This window comes from Branchiostoma belcheri, unplaced genomic scaffold (genome assembly GCF_001625305.1).
Source record: "Branchiostoma belcheri isolate BF01 breed outbred unplaced genomic scaffold, Haploidv18h27 scaffold376, whole genome shotgun sequence".
In the NCBI taxonomy this organism is placed as follows: Eukaryota; Metazoa; Chordata; class Leptocardii; order Amphioxiformes; family Branchiostomatidae; genus Branchiostoma; species Branchiostoma belcheri.
The window spans coordinates 1-14,709 of NW_017803994.1; the positions used below are offsets into that span (position 1 = coordinate 1).

Here is a 14,709-nt window from a genome sequence, read left to right on the forward strand (position 1 = left end):
CCATTTCGGAACGTGCGAGGCAACACGGAAGTGCTCGGAAAGTCACCATATTTGTGACGGGATACCCAACTGTCTAGATTCCTCCGAAGAGAAATATTGCGGTAAATACAGTAATTCTAATTAGCCATTGCGTCTTTCTGTTAAATTTTACTAGCCTTAGTAGTAGTAGTAGTAGTAGTAGTAGTACTAATAGCGGTAGTAGTAGTAGTAGTAGTACTAATAGTGGTAGTAGTAGTAGTAGTAGTAGTAGTAGTAATAGTAGTAGTAGAGGTGGTAGTATTAGCAGTAATGGTGGCGGTAGTAGTACTAGTAGTAGTTGTTGTTGGCATCCTTTTCGTCTCTTGAGACGATGGAATATGCGCCGTGGGTCAGGATGTCTTCATGCATCGCCTGCTATGGCTGTAGAGGCCGATCCTGGAGCGGCATACTTTGCCGCAGTTGACACAGGTGAAAACGTCTGGTTGTGTGCAGGTACTAGTAGTAGTAGTAGTACTAATAGTGGTGGTAGTAGTAGTAGTAGTAGTAATAGTAATAGTAGTGGTGGTAGTATTAGCAGTAATGGTGGCGGTAGTGGTAGTAGTAGTAGAATTTGGTAGTAGTAGTAGTGGTGGTAGTAGTAGTAGTAGTAGTAATAGTAGTAGTAGTAGTAGTAGTAATGGTTAGTAGATCGATACTATACCGATACTGTATCCGTATCAGTATTGCCGGTTGTACCGCCCTTCGGCATAACACATCGGCGTCGCAGGCACGCGGCGTGGCGGCTTATTTATACGTTCCACATAAAATATAGATATTAAAAGTCTTGGTAGCTTCATGGTTAAATTATAAACTTCTTACAACTTAAAAACTTAAAACTGTTCAACCTCAAACTACTCACTCATATACACTAGTAAGTCACTTCAACGAAACTTTATTAAATTAATCTTATGGCCTTCGCTTTCGTAATTACGAGTAACGTATATCATTTATTATATATAATATGTTGCGAAAATAAAGGTAAAAACATAATGGCAGCATTAAAAACCATGGAAGCATATAAAACAATATTAGATGGATTCTAAAACAAATGTTTAGTTGTTCTTGCTCAGGCTTATAGGGTTCCTTTTTTTACAATCCCAGACACGACCAAATGCATGGACACTTTGATAGGCAGCTCAACGTACAAAGAAATTAGCTCGTCTCAATATTGCGATGGTCGAGAGGACTGCAGGACGGGTGTGGATGAGAGTCCAAGAAGATGCGGTAAATAAAGACAAAAGAAACAGTATTGAGGCATTGTTGTTTTCGTTAAATGTTACAGAATAAACTCTGGTTACATAATGGAAATTAAACCTTTGAAAATACCTTCTTTGTTCGGTATAGTTTCCCTATTTACATGCCGTTTTGTCTATCGGCAGCTATGTTCACAGACAGACTGCCATGCACCCAGACCAATAGGTTCTTTTCATCAAACAGTCTCTGTGATGGTGTACCTGACTGCTCTGATGCTTCTGACGAAGATGCCTGTATTGGTAAGTCTACTTGCAACATTACTCTTAGTAAAGCCTCGGTCACAACCCGCCGTACGTGCTTTTTGTCCGTACGAGGCTACGTCTGCTACGCGGGGAAGGAGTGGCATCAACGCACGTCACTCGCACGATTTCGCAAGGTGTAAGAGTGTGGCCTGCACACCACGTCTGGGCGAAAAAAAACTAGCCTTGTGTAGGTCCTGTTAAGAGTCTCAGCACCCAGTTTAATGTATGTCATGCATTGTGTTTTGTTCCATAGGGATTGGAGCCTGTATAATACCAATACCTTTGCTTCTGGAGAGTTATTCATTGGATGAAGGTATTGGCAATGCTGGTAGCCACTCAACTTATAGACGCAATGGGTTATTCCTAACTCAATGGGAGGTAGAAGATCAGAACGACTGGCTACAAATAACCCTGGAAGGCGCTGTACAACTGACGGCAGTGGTTGTTTCTGGTTTGAAGTCAGATCATCCATTGGCATTTACATTGGAATACGGCCTGGGGGCCGCCTGTTTAACAGCATATACGGACGGTAACAGGATAAAGGTATCTAAGGTTTGATTTTCGTTCGTGTCTTAAAGTGTTTTTTTTCTCTTTATTTTTTTTTCTTTATACAAGCAATACAATACATAAAACAGAAGGCTGAATAGGCTTTAAACAGGCATACTCTTACAGACAACCATTAAAGAAATGGTTATAGCTTAAAACGGTTAATGCCCTTGTCCTGCGGAGCACAAAAATTGTTGTTCTGCACATACAGTACAATCCATATAATACCCTATATAGGTACGGTCTGGGGATATTTCTCGTACAACGCATCACACCGCAGCGAAACGTAATGCGGAAGTATCTATGCCAATGCGGGCCAAAAAATGGGGATCTATGATCTAATTAGGACATGAAATTATTGAAAATAATGAATGAAATGCCAACAGGACAAGGGTTAATAGCTAAAAAATACAGTGTTAGCTGTGACTTAAAATGACAAATACTTACATATTCAAATTGCCAAGATATTCCAAACATCGTTGGACCGCTCAGGGAGAGAAGAGCTTCCCCTGGCCATAGCAGTGCACGCCAAGGTGGTGAAACTCATACCGTATTCCTGGTCGGAAACAGCCGTTATGGACATTGGGCAGTTGGGATGCCCAATAAAGGGTACGTTACAATTGCAAGATTGATTTATCTGCTACATTCTTAGTTGATTTTTAAGCATTTGCTTTACAAATGTTAACTTTCTAGTTTATTTTATGTCAGAATTACATTTTCTTTTACTTATTGTTTGGCTTTTTAGAACGACGTTTAAAAGACATGTCCTGTGGCAAAGGTTGGAAAATGTTTGAAGATCGCTGTTACCAGAAATTTTCCTCACCACTTGTCTGGTGGGCTGCGGAGAGGTACTGCCAGGCTCTGGGAGGCCACCTAGCGGCCGTCAACACACTGCAGGAAAACGAGTTTCTCAACAGTAACATCGGAAATGGATGGATAGGAATGAAGCTTGACGCCGTAATCTTAAAGAAACAAAAACAAGTATCACATCATTTAACTCAATCTAATCTTATACTAAATATATTTGTTTTGTTTATGTGATTGTAAATGACTGTTATTTTACCATTTATTGGTCAAAATATAGTTATATATTTATGCAAAGTTATCCATTTGCTTTAAATAAATAAATCAACTTTATTTTGTATGAAATTAGAGAATATGTGTAAACTTTGCTGGCAGTGTACAATCGGTAAAATAAGGCAATAGTTTAGTTATAAATATCTGAACAGTAGTTTGTAGTAATGTTACATAGTTACATGTTACAGTAGTAATGTTACATATCATTATTACAATTTCAACATAGTAATGTTAAATATATTGTATTATTTTTTGTATCTGTTGTAGATGTCTGTTTGTTGTATCAATAAATTTCTTATTTACAAAATGACTGTAAAGACACTTTGACACGAAATTATCGCACATTTCCTTTAAGTTATCGTGATTTTTTTTTTCAAAGAACATTGTTGTTGAAGAACTACTCGATAATGTCTTTGTTTCACTTTAGAAAATGGCAACGTTTACTTGGAGCGACGGAAGCCCAGCCGGAAACGCCTTCTGGGAACAGAACATTTCACACGCCGGATTCCAGGAATACATGTGGAGATTCAACGATCCCCTCTGTGCATTCCTGGAGGACCATGGTATGTTATCACAAACGCCATTTGATGGGGGGGGGGGTGCATGCCCTTTTTTGTAAAGCGTAAACAGGCGTTTTTTGTCTTCGTAATCCTTAGGCAGCCTCCCGAAAAACCATTGTAATTTATAATAGTTCATAATCAGCTCTGACACCTGAACGTAATTCGTAATTGGCGGCAAAAATTTTGCGTCATTCGTAATCACTAACCCCCATGCACGCTCTCATATATATTAGAAGATTCCAATAAGTACGGTTATGTGACGTCACATATGTAGATATGTGCGCATTACTCTTTGTGCATAGTATCTTGGTTGAAGAATCTTCATGTCTAAGAATTTTCCATTTCTTAGGACCTCCGAAACACCACTGATCCTGAACTAAGGATCTAATACCCTAGATCTATCAATCACGTGACGTTACAAATGCGTTGGATTTTTCATTCCTTGACAAAAACTGTTTTTTTTTAAATAATTTCTCCCCACACCTGAAGGTCCTTGGAGTCTTCAAGCTTGCAGCTTAATTGAGAAAGAATTCATCTGCGAGAAAGGTTTGATTTTTCATTCTTATATATGTTTACCAACCTGATGAAATTATTTACGGATTCCATACGGTATTTTTTTTTTATTTCTGATAAATAAATAAGTGAATAAATAAGTGGACGGCAGTTTCTTTTCCATTGTGGTGGTCGGCTGTTGTTTGGGAGTAGGTCGGGGCGTGGTTTGACTCAAATTTAAGTCTAATTATTTTTATTATATTAGTAACTTCTATTCGTATACACAAGATTGGTATAGCCTACATTGGGTCTATCGGACTGCTTTCGAACTTTAGCCTCTTCACAATGTGTTTATAAGGCCACGAAACCTAGTTACATAAATTACACATGAATACAGTAGGGCAAGCCAAATCGCGGTGCTCTTTTTGTCATAAAAATGAAATCGAGAACAGAAGAACTTTCATTCATTTTTGTTGATTTCTTATAAATAAAAAGAGCCGTCATCACATGGAGATGACGTCCGTGCGACCGGAAACTGCACCTATGCTGACTTGTCAGATGCAGGATCAGACGAGATCAACACATTTATTCCGGACATGACAGGTAATTGACATTATTAAACATTTGCCGAACAACATGGGACTCAATTTTCCGGAAATACTACCATCAATCATGTAGCCAAACACGCATGGCTAGTTGATTTTCAATCTATAGTGTTATTAGATCTGCTTTTTATACCGAATACAGGGCTTCACGGACATTTCCTGAAAAATGTTGTTAGGGTCAGCCTCAGAATTATAACATAATTTCACACATATCGTTTGAAGTGAAAGTAAATTACAATTACACGAACATCGTTTTTTTTTTCAACTTTGCTTTAATTTCTGGTCAAATATCACATAACACATTTTTCGAGACTACCAATAATAAGTGACCTCGGTCAAAATAATCATCTCCTCTCTGCCGTAATTTAATGAATAATTTTCAGTGTGCGACGACTGCATGGCCAGTAAGACAACCTGTGGGAATATCCGATGCGGCACCCCTGACCAGTACCGCTGTGGACTGATCTACTCTCCCGGGTACCCCACCGCCTTCCCCCCGTCAGTCATCTGCCTGTGGACCATCGACGGTCCTCCTGGAAGCTTCGTGAGCCTGGTGCTGCTGGACGTGGATTTACCGGGGTACAGTGGAGGTGTCTGTACCAGCAGGGTACTTCAGATTAGGGACAGGTTTGATTTATTTAATTTTATTTGTTTTCTTAACATTTATTAACATTTTTATGTTGCATTTAGGCAGGTAGGTAGGTTTTATTGAAGCCACAGCAAGTAATTTTTATGGATGACATCAGCGAGCGCACTGGTTTTCACCTGCCTGATTTTGAACAAGAAATTTTATTGCCCTTTGATTTATTGTCGTTTACTTTTATGTAATAATGTATTTCATTCATTTTATTTATGATGGTGGTTGTCTTGCTCCCACTGAATAAAAAACCAATTGTGCAATGATTAAAAACGTATTTTTCAAAGTTTCTTGATTAACAACGGGATGTTATAGTAGTTAGCATGAAACTTAGGACAACATATGTATTATTTCCAGTTTAAAAAATCTAATGGTGTCAAAATTAAAAAAAATGTAGAAATCTTTTTTTGGCCCGCCTTGCTTTGTTGTCGCCCTATCGCATTAGATTTGGAGTCTGCGGAGGATGTGATCCATAAAATTTACTTGCTGAGGCCTAAACTGTATAAACAATTATACAGCCATGACTGTCCAACCTGACACACTCAAGCAAAATGCTTATATTCACGTCACCACTAGACGTAAAATAAAAAAATTACATCACAAAACATGGGTATCGTCCAGGTGACAATAGGACTGAGTTTAGCTATTAGATATTATAAATGAATACAGAAGTATAAATCAGTTGTTAAATCGCTTAGTTTAAGAGAGATGTAGCTGTGTAATAATGATTTGAGAGTTGACTTTAGATGAAAGTAAAGGTGAACCATTAAGTAGCAGATACACAACAGCAGGATAAGCTGTTAATATCTAAGAATGGAATGCTTATTACTATATCTGTGTGACAGGTTCCTCACAATAGGTTGGAACACCATCCACGGGCTTTGTCGCGGAGAGGTCGAACAAAAGAGGTTTGTTTCCAGCTCCAATGAAATGCAGCTGGCCATGTTGGCGACAAGCAGCACTGATGATTTCGGCAACAGTCGGGGGTTTATGGCGGCATTCAACATCAGCAAGTTCCGCCCCATGCAGAAAGGTAGACAGCCTTCCTGACGATGCAGGTGCAAAAAGTGTTCCTTGATTTGATTTGATATAGTAGACAGTACAAACAGATATACAGAGCGAGGACTGACAAACTAGCCGACACTATTATAAAGGGCTAGCCCTAACAACAAGAACATAAACAATTCGGTGTACGTAACAGTTAACAGTGTCGGTTACACTTCAGATAAATATACTATTACATAACAGATGTTGCGGTCTAACGTTAACAAGCTATGGTATCTGGCCTAGTCGTTATGCGTTTACTATAATTACATTGTGTACTATATCTACATTGTCAGGTTAATATATTATTACATAACAAATGTTGCGGTCTAACGTTTACAGCTATGAGATCTGGCCTAGTCGTCATGCGTTTACTGTAATTGTACTGCAAATGTCTGGAAATAGTCATTGTGGATCTGCAAGCGCACATGTAGACTTTAAGCCCATGCCACACATTCACGAATTTATCATGAATTTAATCCCGAACACAAACCAAACAGGTCGACTTCTGTTCGGGGACACTCTGAAATGATTTAGGCTACGCGTACGTTTTGTATATGACTTAAAAAACAAATTTGGGTTGAATTTTAGTCAAATTTGATCCCTGAACACGCCCTGAATACTACTGACTTAATCCCTGATGGTTGGCAAGTGTGTTGCTGACTTACGGTCCAAAACCAGCAATCGATGAACGCCTCGCGAATGTTTCAAACATTTTCAAACATTCGGCTGATCCTAACCCAACCAAACGCCAACCAACCCATCGCTATTCATGGTTGGCGGGTGTTCAGCTCGAGTTCGGAAGGAGAAATTCGTGAATGTGTGACATGGGGCTTATTACATGTTGCCAGTGAATGCTATAAGTCACACATAGCCGAAAATTTGTTAAACAACGATGTTTACAATACGTAGGGTTGCCAGCCGGCCCAGAGTTTCTATTGCTTGTGATCAAAAAATGCCCCCCTCCCCCCAAAAAGACACCGATCCGGAAACGCCAAAAATGAGGCTAGTTTTGACTCTTATCTACTCCATCAGGTTACATCTGCCCGTGTGGTTGGCATCTGTTCCGCCGGAACTGCTACCAGACGTTCCGAGAACCCTCACCCGTGAACTGGTGGGAGTCAGACGGGATTTGCCGCGGACATGGCGCTAACCTGACCAGCATCGCCGACCTGCAGGAGATGGAGTTTCTGCACCTGCTGCTGGTGACTAACATAGTCGTCAAACGTGTTGCTGATCCAAAGCTGTTTATCGGTATGAAGTGTTGCCGAAAGGCATGGAAAATAAACATTCCACATAAGACCACACCGACTTGATTTTATGATTTTATGGATGACATTCGCGCGCGCATTGATTTTTGCCCGTTCTAAAAAAGATTAAAAAAAAATAAAAGATCGTGTCCTCCGAGGCTCTGGCCTGGCTCTATGTCTGGGTAGTCCATGGTAGTTGCGACAATAGGGAGCTGGCGGTAACTTTGGTTGACGGCACCCAGACTGCCGAAGCTCCACGACTCAAGATCTCAGTACATACGTACAGTGCCGATTCATAAACCCTCCAAAAAGCCAGCATGTGCCGGCTTGTCGTATACGTCGCTATGTACTGACGCAAATTCACAATACCAGCTTTGTATTCCTGTGGTTTGTTACCATTTTTATTTTTGGCCAGATTTTCCTTTATTCGCCCTCGGGCACTAATAGTAGTTTGGGGGTCTTCAGAGGATGTCATTAATAAAATCATTCGGTGTGGCCGAAGGAAATATGTTTGATATTGATATTTAAAGGTATACAAAGTAATTTTAGGGCGGCAGGACAAAACACATTCTACATATTTTAAAGGAAACCTTTCTGATATTAACATTTACTGCCATAACCTCTTTATGGTACATTTTCGTCATCATTTTATACATGACGCATTCGATATAACTACCAAACAAGCTATTAGTATGTAAGGAGTCCCTTTTGGGTACCAGCAGTAAACATGTAGAGCCAGTCAACAATTCAGTCATTAGTTGCCTTAAAAATGTAATCAAAACCCCTATACAGCTTCCCTGCTTTTAGAGCGTTTAAATCATCACACAAAAAACTAAAGGAAAATACATTTATAATTAAAAGAAATGCTACTATACAACAGCTTTGATAAAAAGAAAATACACATTATATGATATTATTAGGAATCCACATTCTGTAAATATAAAGCCGTGAAACAGAACGAGATTTTGTATACTCTTTTTTTCAAAGGTCTGTACGATATCTACCGAGACAGAACCTTTGTCTGGACGGATGGCATTCCTGTGACTTACACTGACTGGTGAGTAGTTTAGTAACCTCAAGGAAAATAGAGTTGTTGTTTTTTGTCTGTCTTTGCGTGCGTGTATGAGTGTGTGTGTGTGTGTGTGTGTGCGTGTATGTGTGTGTGTGTGTGTGTGTGTGCGTGTATGTGTGCGTGTATGTGTATGCGTATGTGTGTGTGTGTGTGTGTGTGTGTGTGCGTGTATGTACGTGTGTGTGTACGTATGTGTTTGTCCTTGTATGTGTGTGTGTGTGTGAGTGTGTTTGTGTGTGTGTGTGTACTTGTATGTCTGTGTGTGCGCGCGTATGTCAGTCAGTGGGTCAGTCCAACCAGTAAAGGAGTATTTATGGGTCAATAGCAGGACGAATCATGCTAAGTATTTCACTTTTGGGGCAGATTTTAAAAAAAAATTAGAAATTATTGTTCTTGTCTTACCAGAAATTTAGACCCTTTCTAAGAAATTTAGGCCCTTTCTGAGCAAATTTAGCCCAGGCAAGAAATTATTTTCAATTTAACCCTACCTAGACCGGGGGGGGGCGGCTAAAAGTGCCCGCGGTAACTTTGATGTCACCTAGCGTCTGAACGGCTAGTCGTAGAACGGCCAAACTTGGTGACTTTTTCTAGAATATTGTTGGCAACAATTCTCTATCATTGGAATAAGATGATAATTTTTTGTGTTGCCATGGCAACGGGTTTCTGACAGGCATTTTTTGCTAAATTTAGTACTTTTTGTTTCAACAATAGAATTTTAAGGGGTTTATGTCAAGTTACTCATGGTTTCTAATATTAATAACATCGCATATAATTTTATGTAAATTTTATCATTAAATATGCATAATTTATGCTAATTTGATGACGTCATTGGCCAAAATCCAAGATGGCGGACCATATCTTTAGAACAGGTATATACAGGTTATTTTCATCAAAATTTCATCAATACTTCCATTTCTTTTTCCAAAAAAGGTTTAAATGAAGGTCTTTAATATGTTTACAATGTATTTTAGGCTTAATCATGAAAAAAAACTATTTTTGAAAATTCAAAATTGATGATCCAAGATGGCGGATTTCTTAAATATGCATGACGTCATTTTATGACGTCACCGGTGTTGCTATGGGCAACATAAGACTTAGTACACCATAATATTCTGTCATAAACACTTTTGGTACAGTTATGTTGAATACCATTAAGTTTTCAGGGAAAAACCTATTTAGACGGTTTTGGGCAATAAAATCACATTAATGACGTCATGATGGTTAAATACAGAAGTGTAGAAACCGTCTTTTCCGCGCATGTCGATTTACTGGTCCCTCCCGTTTATACCACGTACCCCAGGTCACCCATGGACCTCAGAACTGGACACCCTCAACCGGACGGCGCCAAAATCAACTTCTGCGTTGCCATAGTGATGAAGAACGTCTGGGGAACTGACCAATGGTACGACGTGGCCTGCGATGACAGGGACACCAGATCCTTCATCTGCAAACTGGCTGCCGACAGAGTGACAGTTCAGTGGGATAATGAAAATACTTGATAAATATTCGACGACAGCTACTCAGTAAAACTGAACGAGTTCAAGAAATAGTATTGACAATGTAAACATAGTGCACAATGTAACTAGAATTCCGAGATCTCATACCTCCATGAAATATGATCTTGATATGTAAATGTAAATTTCTTCTTTAATTGTGCAAATGACCTCTGCATTAACATGACATATGCATCGTGATGTATGTTAACTTTTGATTAACTTACAGATGTCCCAAATATGACATTCTCATCATTCACCATTTCGAATTTTCGCATTAATTATGCAAATCAGGTCATCATTTGCATAATTAGTATCTGTTGAAGTTCCGCCTGCCATAGGTTACATTCATTACATGTATGTAAGTAGTATAATGTAAAACACTGTAATTATAGAATTTCCTCATTAATTATGCAAATAAAGTCCTCATTTGCATAATTTGCATTTAATTATGTACATCTCTCTCTCAGCTACCTACACACCAAAAATAATGAAAATATGTTGTTCCTGTCTGGACTTATTGGCTTTTAAACATTTCGCCAGAAAGTGCCCTACAGTTCCAGAACAAGCCACTAGGGGGACCAAACTCATATGACTTCTTCCCAAGCACGAGAGCTACCTTCCATCAAAATTTCATGACCCTAGCATGTCCAGATCGCGAGATTTCAAAATCGGAAGTTGCGCTGCAGTACCAAGGGAAGCCACTAGGGGGACCAAAATCTCACCATTTCTAGTTTTCGTCACACCCTACCAACACACCAAGTATGAAACCAATCCATCCAGGCGTTCTTGAGTTATATTGTTGACCAACAGACAGACGGACAGATAAACGCAACTGAAAATATAACCTCCATGACACATTTCATGGAGGTAATTATAGTAAATTCATGACGTCTAGGCCAGATTTCATAGCCTGTAAACGCTAGACCATCTGTTATGTAATAGTATGTTAACCTGACATGTAAATATAGTACACAATGTAATTATAGTAAACGCATGACGACTAGGCCAGATCGCATATCTTGTTAACGTTAGGCCGCAACATCTGTTATGTAATAGTATGTTAACCTGACATGTAAATATAGTACAAAATGTATTTACAATAAGCGCATGACGACTAGGCCAGATCGCATATCTTGTTAACGTTAGGCCGCAACATATGTTATGTAATACTATGTTTATCTGAAGTGTAACCGACACTGTTAACTGTTAACAGTTACTAATTGTTTATTTTCTTGCTGTGAGGGCTAGCCCTTTATAATAGGGATTTTTCCGGCTAGTTGGGCAGTCCTGGCTGTATATATTTGTTTATACAGTCTAATAAATCAAATTAAATCCCAAACGTTACTTACAATATTTCAAGGGATCCAATGCAATGTCTGGGTGGCAAAACTAGAAATATTCTTAAAAGGGCAATCTGTTTGATATTAATACATACCGCTCTTTATTAGCATATTTGAATTAGTATTTCTTCCCCATTTTAAACTGCAGAAATAAGCCAAACGTAATACAACATTTTTCTGATGTTAAAAAGCAAACAATCGCTATACTGCGTAAGGGTATATATGTAGAAAATAAAACTCGACAATACGTAGTTAACTTTAATAAGCTTTATTTTCATACTTCCTGATTACATGTACCTGGGATCCCTAACCTACAGATATTTTTAATTACGTGCTCCTATGTTGTATTTTTCTCACTAACGGTAAAGGATTGGTTACTGATACACCGGTCAATGTAAGAACTAGGGGGTTTTGCGGAGGGGATTGTGAGATTTTAGGAAGACTTTAAATAGTCTACATGTACATACAATCTTGTATATATAGGATATTTTGTCAGATGGACCCTTAGTTGGTGAGAAAAAAATAAACGCATGTGCAATCATACCTACATTAGCATATTTGGTTGCTTGACCAGAAGAATACTACTATGTTTTTTTAAATCAATAATTACTCTCCAAGATTGGTTGACCTTTGAAATTGAGGTCACGTGACAGAGCTGAACAAAGATGGCGGATATCGTCCGAAAACATTTCAAGTTAAACTTCTCTAGTTCTGTCAATAAAGCCCATTTTAGTTTTTCTTTTTCAATTTATATGATTAATATATTATGTAGTGAACTGCTTTGGAAGGGATAAATCTTTTCTATCCTCTCTGGAGGAAGAAATTAACAGAGAATCATAAATAAAAATCTAACGATGAATGTGACAAGTTAAAATCAACTGGGTCTCTACACTAGTACACAAATCCACAGTATCTACACTAACCGGTGGACTTAGATTCCACTCTTAGATGAATATTTTCCACTTCATCTCAACACAGTTCTTTATGAAACATTAAATCACTTGATGTAATCAATCTCTTGATTATTTATTCTGGATGTTTATTCAGAATTTACAATCCAAAGAGCGGTGTAACAACAATATAACTTTAGTGGCTATTTTTTTTTTTATATTATGATCTTATCCCAGGTCGAAAAAGGTGATGTAACAAACATCACCAGTGATATCCGGAGGCAAAGAATAACTCAAATTTGCATCTTTTAACTTTTAAAAGTGACAAAAAATATTTAGTTTGTGAAAAGTCCATTGAGCCATAGTTTTAGATAGACAACTATCTTTCATTATATAGGTTTTGAAGTTATTTTATACTCTGTTTTAATGTTCTTTTATGTTTCTAACTTGCAATTAACCTTCGGGCACGGATTTGCAATAAACTTCTCTAATTAATTTTTGATACCCCGTTTGTTGACATTTTACGAAAATCATTAGGCTGTAGTTATGGTTGTATGTTTGGATGGGTTTACTTGAAGTATTCTTGACCCCCAGACAACAGAGATTAAAGAATAGATAATTGCATTTAAATGTTTAAGCTAAAAAGCAGAAGCTAAAAAGCTAACATTAGTACTAAAGCGGGCAAAAAAAAATAACATAAATTATTAGAATGTATATAATTAAACGGGCACTTTTATTGGTGCCAGGTTCGGGCTTCACCTTCTAAAGTTGAGAACCTTTTTTCGGAGTACTTTTTTTTAAATTTTATTAAATTTTCTTTGATTTTATGGGATCAGAGTCATCATTTTGTTTAAAGCATGCAAGTCAGTAAGGTTTTAGGATTAGTATGATCTCAATTTCTCACTGAAACGATTCAAATTAGGAACTTTCTTGAAATGATGCAACGAAACAAAAGTCTTGGCCTTTTCAAATAATGTTTAGTTTCCCAGAAAATATATTTTCAACTTTGACATTAATTTGCAGGATGAATGCCTGACAATAATCTAGTATTCTTTTTTAATTCATATTTTTGAATCAGTCATAGAAGTAAAATCCAGTCTTGTCACTGGGACATTTTTTCTCTGTTCCTCACTTGGTTAAATTCAGTTTCAGTACCACTCAATCTGGCTTTTCTGTTCATAAATCGTTAGTTTTTCTTGGAACCGTTCCTTAGTTTGGAGATTAAAGTTGTGTTTAAATTTTTTTCTTTAAGTATGTACGTCAGCAAGGGTTTTGCATAAATACATCCACTTCTCTCTCCCTCTCTCTCAAAACGATTTCAGTTATATCGCTTTTGTAATTCAATTTAATCCTTCGTGTTTTGGCCTTTTTAAATAATGTTTAGTTTCCCAGATGAAACTGTTTGTCAATGTGGAGATTAATCAATGATGGGCACCAAAAGATCGGTTGGTACATTTCAGTTCATATCTATGAATCTGTCACAGAGGAAAACCCGTTCTTTTTATTGCTCCCCTCCCCCTCTCCATGTTATCAACTGAATCAAATTTCGGATGTCGCCAAAGTTCCGAAGTAATACCAGCTCTTCAGAGTTTTATGTGTCTGATATCCAAGTAGATGTTGGGAGAAAAAGTCGCAATGCCTTCCAACTGCGCCGTTCTTGCTCATTTAAACAAAAACGGGGCAGTCACAGAACGTTAGGATCTGTCCCACAACATCTGCTTGGAGATTGCTGGAGGTCAGGTCAGGTCATGCCAGGTCAGGTCAGGTCATTCGGTCCGGATGTCTCTTTAGGCTGAAAACATAAAATGATTCCGTGTTAGTTTGTGGATTTTGACTCATTGCAACCTGAGGACGGAGTTTGGGCTACGAAAACACTAAGGAATATTTACACTGATGCGTGGTCAAATTTCATAGTACTGCAGCCTCAGATTATTACAAATTTTTAGATACTTGATATAATCAAAAAACATTAGATTGAAAGACCAATTTCGAGATGATCATTATGAATTATCATTTGGCATATCAATCGGCGGTCCAGATTTGTCCATGTATTGTTTCCTGTCATTCTTGACCTTTTTTTAAATTTTTTTTTCAAAAGCCTATGCCCTTAGGCAAAATTACAATATACAAAATTGCAATGCGTTAACCCTTTATCACGTTGTTATAATTAAAGCTGTTGCCTTAAA

At 37.9% G+C, this 14,709-nt stretch overlaps 1 pseudogene; it reads left to right on the forward strand.

Moving 5' to 3' along the window:
* The first annotated feature begins 20 nt into the window (after positions 1–20).
* On the forward strand, positions 21–10,366 carry LOC109476430 (annotated as a pseudogene).
* Positions 10,367–14,709: the final 4,343 nt, after the last annotated feature.